Source organism: Myotis daubentonii, chromosome 18, assembly GCF_963259705.1.
Source record: "Myotis daubentonii chromosome 18, mMyoDau2.1, whole genome shotgun sequence".
NCBI classification, from domain to species: domain Eukaryota; kingdom Metazoa; phylum Chordata; class Mammalia; order Chiroptera; family Vespertilionidae; genus Myotis; species Myotis daubentonii.
Window position 1 is genome coordinate 22,328,404 of NC_081857.1, and position 7,929 is coordinate 22,336,332.

Genomic DNA, 7,929 nt, shown 5'->3' on the forward strand with positions numbered 1-7,929 from the left:
ACTCTAAGACTAAGACTAGAAAGTATCTCTTAATCTTTTAGTTATCTATCAAAATGTATAGTAAATTGAGGAAAACGGGGAGAGATTTGTAAAAAGGTACAGATTTTCAATTATGAGATGAGTAAAGTCTGAGGATCTCATGTATAACATAGTAATTACCGTGGATAACACAGTATTATATAACTGAAATTTGCTTAAAAAGTAGAACTTAAATGTTCTCTCTCACACACAAAGGGTAAATATGTATATACATATCTCAAATAACCTCACTGTACACTTCAAGTATCTTACAATTGTGTTAATTATATGTAAAGTTGAAAAAATAAGTTTAGTAACAATATATTCCCTCTTTTCTCCGCAATGTTCCTTTCTTAATCATGTTTATGTGTGTATATAGTTTACTATGTTAAAATGTAAATGTAAATAAAGGCAAGTATTTTTGTCTTTTTGTTTATTGTTGTATTCCCAGCACCAAAAACTATTCCTAGCACATAGAAAGTGCTCTATGATGTGGTGTGTGTGTTTTTTAATGAATAAATAAATGATTTCTAAATCAAAATTTGCATTTGGGAAAAAATTATAGTACTTTCTTTTGATATTTCTGTATAAAAAAGCAGTTATATAGACTAAATATGTATATGTAAAAATACACATACACATACATATGTATATGTAAAAATACACGTATATTACTTCTGAAAATATTTTTAAGATTAATAAAATAACCCTACCTAATTTAAATAAATAACCTATGGTGAGATATTCTTAATGATGAGATTTTAGCAATATTCCTATTAAAGCAAGAAACATGAAATTTAAACCATCTAAAGTGAGCCCTTAATGCTGCCTGGCAATCACACTATATTTCTCTATTTTATTCCCTTTTCCACTCTGGGGTAGGTGATTATGTCATATATTTTTCCCTCTTCTCAAACCTCAAATACATAGTCCCTTTTATTCCCTACTCTCAGCTAATGCCCATGCTTCCCATTCACTAAGGTAAACAGAAAACCTCAGATGGGAACTTCCTCAGACCACTATCATCATGCCTCTGTCAACGTATTTTGTCTTCTCTCCCTACCTCTATCCTCCACCTGTGCATAGATCAGGGCTCAGCAAACCACAGCCCAAGCTGCTTAAGGCTGCTTTCATGCTACAAAAGCAAAGCTGAACTGTAGTGTATTGCCCATAGAGCCTACACCCTACTATCTAGCCCTTGAAAGAAAAAATGTGCTGACCCCCACACTAGATCATCTCTCCTCTCATCTATAATGGGCAGTGCTGGTTGGAAGGGCACACTAAGTGCCATGCACAAGAAATGAGTAAGATCCACACAAGACATGGACAACATCAGAGACCTATCAGATATACTGAAGACAAAGAAAAGATCTTAACAGGGCAGGATGAGGACTAGGAGACATAAGACTTTCCAACAACCACCTGAAGCTAGATAATTATAATGGGATCCCTTAAATTTTGAGGGAAAAACATTTCACCTTGGAATTCTATGCCCAGATCAGCCAAATAATCAACCCAAGTGTCAGGGTAGAAGAAAGATATTTTCAGCAATACAAACATCTCAAAAGTTTTACCTTCTCATACATTTTCTTGAAAGTTACCAAGGGATGCATTTCACCAAAACAAAAGTGTAAATTGAGAAAGGAAGGCAGGGATCCAGAGACCACAGGCTCAACACAGGGAAAAGGCAGGGAGAATTGTCAGAATCTCAGTGAAGGGCAATCACAAACTAATGTGTTGCAGGAGTGAGAGCCACAATGCAAATTTGAGCAGAAGGGTAAGAGTCCCTGGACTTTCCCAATTAAAAAAAATTTTTTTTTTTGAACAATCAATTACTTGATATGTTTGAATATAATGGGACAGTTTCTAGAAAAAGTTAAAACAAACAAAATTAATGGTTTTCGTAACTCTTCATACCTATTAATTCAGTCACCCCGCAAGTATTATCTGGGTATTGACTATGGTGCCAGCTACTTTTCTGGGTGTTAGGAATACAACACTAGTCCTTGCCTTCATGAAGCTTACATCCAGAGGAAAGCAGATAATAATATAAACAAATCAATGTGTGCTATAATATTAATGTTGTGAAGAAAAATAAAGGTAAGGGTAAAGTGTGATAGGGGTGTTATTTAGGTACGGTTTTCAGAAAAGGACTCTCCAATCCCTGGCCAGTGTGGCCCAGCTGATTGGGTGTTGTCTGTGCACCAAAGCTTGCCAGTTTGATTCCTGGTTAGGGCACCCCAATTATGGGCTCTCCCCGGTAGGGAGGGTATAAAGGAGACAGCCAATCAATGTTTCTCTCTCTCTTCTTCTCCCTTCCTTTCTCTAAAAATCAATTAAAAATCTCGCCCTGACCGGTTTGCCTCAGTGGATGGAGCGTCGGCCTGCGGACTGAAGGGTCCCAGGTTCGATTCCGGTCAAGGGCATGTACCTTGGTTGCAGGCACATCCCCAGTAGGGGGTGTGCAGGAGGCAGCCGATCGATGTTTCTCTCTCAAGATGTTTCTAACTATTCCTCTCTCTTCCTCTCTGTAAAAAAAAAAATCAATAAAAATATATCTTAAAAAATAAAAATCAATTAAAAATCTTGAGAAAAACAAACAAAATGAATGAATCAATGAATTGAAAAGGGCTCTCCAAGACACAACCAAAAGGAAAAACCAACCTAAAAAGGAAAATCTGTTTTGAGAAAAGGTCATGTAAGTAAAATAACAGAAGTGTACCAATTACTAGTAAATTCAAGGTAGGATATTCTTTTTACGCCTCTCATATTCCAAAGCAATGGCTCACTGAGGAGCCAGTACTGAAGGTTCTCCATAGTGGCATATACAAATTGCCAGGCACCCTCAACCTAATCCATTACTTATTAATGTGACTGGGTACATTTATACGCAAACTCCTTTCTTTCCATAGATTAGGTGGATGTTACACATTTCAAATTTCAGTGTTTTATTCCTAAGTTTTCCTAAATCAAAAGCTGAAGACATTAATCAAGAAAGATTCCAGGTTAATTTCAAGTTAATCAAGAAAGATTCCAGATTAATTTCAAGTTACCAAAATTTATCACATTTAATCTTCATTCCCTCACTAAAGAGGAACCCTAAACCAATGGGAATAACACACATTTAAAGAAATAATTTATGGGGTAATGCAATACATTCACTTTACTCTCCAAGGACCCTCACTCAGGCTGAGGTAGTGTCAAGCTATTGGAATTATCTTTTCATTGAAAATTGAGTAACTTAAAAATCACATATTCAAAAAACAGAATTGATTTTAACACAGCTTATTCTAAAAACACTTATACCAGGAGAAATAAAATCAAACTATCTCCTTTAAATAGCAAAATAAGCAATAATTCTAGATTTAAATAGGTTTGAAAGTTTAACTCACAAAAAGAAAAATTCAGTTAACTAAATTTCAATTACTAGTTGAGTTTAAAGTTTAAAAGTTTAGAGGTTTCTGGACAAGCAGCCAGGAGCTATACTCTATGCTGAACTGTGGTAGCACAAGATGTAGATGCTCTTTCCACAGCTCTCTACACTCCAGCGTGGAGCATCACAATTATAGCCATGGGGGTTGGGGTTCTCTGCTTTACCTGTATGCCTACCATCTCCAAACCCGTTTCCTCATCTAAAATGGAGATAATGCCTGCATAAGGGTCCTGTCAATGAAAAGTATCAAAGTATCACTATACAGAAAAACTGTGATCTGTAAAGAATGACACCAATATTTGTCATATTTTAGTAAAAAAAGGAACCAATCACTTTCAAACTTTTCTGATTTCAGCTATTAATGGTTATAGATTCTTACAGAAGAAAAGTAGGACACTGGTCCACTCACGCACACACAGGCAGATGACGCTTTTTTAAAATTTAGACTTGAACAAGAATTAGACTCTCCTATAAACAAGCACCAAGAGGGAATATTTTTAGCAAACATTTCATTTAAATAAGCCAAAAGAATGAAGCTGTTCAACCACATGTAAACTCTGTGTCATCTAATTTCAGGTAGGATGTTTATTTTTGGTATAGTTGGGAACCAGACACCCAATGTATATAAACATTAGCATATTTTTAAAACAACTGTCTTACTGCCTTTGTTCACTCCGTATTAACTCCCACTATTCTTAGAAGGAAAAAACACAAATAATATCTTAATCAAAAAAAAAAGAACCTCATCAGAGTTCGTGCTTCTTAAAGTAACATTAAACAGTGTTATTTGACAATGAAGTTGTAGACTAATTCCCCACTTACCCTTTAAGCTCCATCAGGACACAGACCTGTCTTTTTCTTTGTATCCCTCACATTTAGGCACCAAGCAGGTACTCAATAAATATGTATAGAATGAATGAATGAATGGATGGATGGATGGATGGATGGATGGATGGATGGATGGATGAATGAATGAATGAATGAACGAACTAGTGAACAAACTGGGCCTCTGGACAAAAGCTTCAATGTTTGAAGTTGCAACAGAGCAATTTCACATATGGCCATCATTCACTACAAACAACTACTCTCTCAAGTATAAGACTACATGTACTAGATATTTAAACACACACCAATATGCTACTCACATGTGTAACAGAAGTACATGAAAGATTCACAAGTCCAGCTTTTTAGTTGTATTTTCTCTCAAAAAAATTTGGTGTGTTCTGATATTAAAGGATGTTGCAATCTTGATAATGCAAGCACTATCTTTAAAGTTCTGTTGCAATCTTGAATAATTTAGGCAAGGTGAATAGTATTTCCAGAGTCCCACCAATGTATTTTTATTAAAAGTCAAATTCCTAATTGAAAGAAAATTGGAATAAAATGAAAAAAGATATCACCATTTCAAAATTATTATATTTAAAGAGAAAATAAACTGCTTAAGTTACAATGAAATTATTTATTCAAAAAACCATTTACTGTCCTTATATTTGATCTATAAGCTAATACGACAAGTTATTTTCCAAATCTTTGAAGCTAGATGATAAACTTTATGCTTACAAAGAGTGAGTTAGAGGGTTTTTTAAAAATTAAAATTATAGTTTGGATAAGTTCCTTCATAATTCTAAAGTCTACAGCAAAACATTCAGCAATAACATTATAATAAACATTGCATGTATGATTCTACAGCACTTGTATAAGCATAATTATCTGGGTGGAACAGGCTTTTTTTTTTTATGAACAGCAAGGTATGATCTGTGACTGCAATACTATGCGTGCACGGATCAAAAAGTTTCTCAAATTCTGATGGTCATCTTCAAAAAAACTTGAACAAGTCAATCTGAGGGTGAGCACAAAAGAACACCAAAGTCAACTCATAAACACTGGTAGGAAAACAGAAAACAAGGGCTCTCTGTAGCAACTACCCCGTTGCATTTTAAAAACCCAGGGCATATGAAAGATAAAGCTCAATTAACTGCTGGCTGGGTTTCCTACTTTATGGTCTGAATCACTGGATATTAGATAACTCCTTTTCAGCGCTTTCTTAAACAGAAATTTAGTGTTTCCATTGCCCCTCCTCCACAGCTAACATCAGTGCCCTCTCTTCCTCCTCCCTCACCCCTCCCAGTTCAAACAAATTAACATTTGTACAAGGTGCCTCCTATCAGCTCGCAGCTTCTTCCCAAACACGCCCACGTACACTGAAACTCGCCTGCGTCTACACAACACTCGGCTACAGGAAAGGAGTGGAGGGGGGCTGCGAGGGGCCAGTTCACCCCGCACTGGTTTGCGGCTCTTTCCCGGAGAGGAGCTCCTCACTCGGGGCTCGGGTGGCTCCCCAGCACGGTGTTTATGAGCCCTGCTAATCCGATACTGCAATGGAATTCCGGATATTTGCAGACAGATAGCCCGGCTTTGCAAGTGTTTGATCAGAGCGGTCCGGAATCTCCTTTCCATCAGCCCGCTCCGAGCAGGGCAGCCACCCGACCGCGGGCAGCGGCCCCGGCCCCGCACCGCGCCGCGCGCCGGGCCAGAGGCCAGCGCCGCACCGGCCGCTCCGGGTCCGAGGCTGCCGGGCGCCCAGGGCTGCGGCCCGCTCCGCAACAGGTCACCCTGACGGCCGGTGTGCGCTCCGCAGGCGGCCGGCTAGGCGGCCGGGCTTCGGGGGCGCAGCGGCCAGGGCCGGGAGGGGGTGTGGCTCGCTCCGCGGTCCCCGCGCCGCTCACCTGGAGGGAGGCGGAGGCGCCGCTGGGCAGCGCGGGCAGAGGCAGGGGCTTCAGCCACCCGGGGAGGGAAACCCGGCGAGACGGGCTCGGGGGGTCGACTCGCCCCCGGCTCCGAGACATAGACCGGGCGGGGGGACCCCAAGGCCCCTCCTGACTCCGAGAGCGAGCCGCCGAGGGGGGTGCGCCCCGGGGCCCCTCCTCCCTCTGCTCCAGCTCCGCCGCCCCTTCCCCGCGCCGAGGCCGAGCAGCCCGGGAGTTCACGCCGCCGCCGCCGCCGCCATTCCCCGCGCCGGCGCCGCGGCTCCGCTCTGCTGCGCCCGGGGGACACCGCGCACCCACCTTCCCTCCCCCGCTCCGCCTGCCGAGGCTCCGCAACGGGCCCGCGGCCAGCGCACCGACCTGTGTAGCCGTGGCCGTCGCCTCGGAGGATGGAAAGACCCGCCGGCCTCACGCTCCGTCGCCACCGCCGCCGCCTAGGCTAGCGCTCGGCGACCCGACCACTCGGCGTCTCTCATTTAGCGCCCGCCGCCACCGCCGCCGCGGCACTCGGGGTAGGGGAGTGAGCAGGATCCTCCCCGTCCGCCCGGGGCTGGGGGAGGAGAGCCGACCTGGCGGGGACGCGCGCCGAGCGGGCGGGGCGGAGTCGCGCTCGCACACCAACCGAGCGCGCTCGCGCCGGCCCCGTGCGCCGCGGCCGGTGGGGTCTCCCCGCGCGCGCCCCCGCCGGCAGCTTTTCTGCCCGCGGAGCCCAACTGCTGCCCGGCGCCGGTGGCCTCGGCGCGCTCGCGGGAGGGAGGGGCCGCTACCCGCCAAACTTGGGGGCGCGGAGTGGGCGGAGGGCAGGCAGGTGGGGCGCCCCTCCCCGCACCGGCCTTCCACGGAGAAATCCACGGTGCTGTCCGTCGGCGTCAGCGCTGGCACCTCACCTTCAAGGCCAGAGAACAAAGTCTGGAAACCCTTGGCCCCCAGATCAAACGTCCTGTCCGCGCCAGCAGTGTTTTTAGAATTCGCTGCGGGCTGGTGAGGGGGGACTCCGAAAGCGAACACTGCCTTAGGATCCCACATGATGGTCGTCAGTATGCTCACACATTAAGATTCGGACAGTGTTCGAAGCAGCCTTTGCGAGTGTCCTGCACGCTACTGCCCTTGGCTTAATGAGCAAACGGCAGAAATTTGGCATCCCCTGGGTCTCAGATTGATGAGTTGCAGGTGAACAGTATTTCCACGTCAATGCACGGAGATTCTGAAATATTAAATACTTCCAGTGAATGAAAAAGGAATGGATTTGGTATAAATGGTAGAAAGGTGTGGTTTCAGCGGGTGCAGTACATGGGGTGGCCTACTTAAAATTAGCACCACTTGATGCCTTGTGACTAATAAATGGATGGTTTTAAGTGAGCCACCTTTGTACCAGTATACGTAGCCATTAGCCCATTTGCAAATGGATGATTATTTGACGACCTGCAGCTCTTTCTCTAGGTAATGTGCAGTAGCCTGGGGAAGGAATACTGTGTAGTAGCATTGGGTATAAAACATGAACGGACCAAAATTGTTCCCACTTGGTGTCTTTCCTCTCTTTAATAACTACTAAACAGAACTGATTAATCCTGTATATTGAAGACCACTATTTCCTCTTTTGGCTGCCTTGTGTCATAGCCCTTTACTAGTACTCTAGTTAGGGAAGCTGGAAAGTCTTTCAACCTCCTTCTCTTAAATAGAGACCCACCCACCCAAAGATAAGTTTAAAAAAGG

The 7,929-nt window shown here is 43.7% G+C and overlaps 1 protein-coding gene across 4 annotated transcripts in view; it reads right to left on the bottom strand.

The window, feature by feature from the left end:
* Positions 1-6,721, bottom strand: part of RALGPS2 (Ral GEF with PH domain and SH3 binding motif 2) — a 122,169-nt gene extending 115,448 nt beyond the window's left edge. For 3 of the 4 annotated variants that reach the window (XM_059673729.1, XM_059673728.1, XM_059673725.1), the window contains exon 1: positions 6,577-6,721. The gene's annotated coding sequence lies outside the window, so the exon portion shown is untranslated. Of the gene's footprint in view, positions 1-4,596; positions 4,810-6,576 lie in introns of those variants that run through there. The other variant, XM_059673726.1, reaches the window with a different exon arrangement.
* Between the last annotated feature and the right edge of the window lie 1,208 nt (positions 6,722-7,929).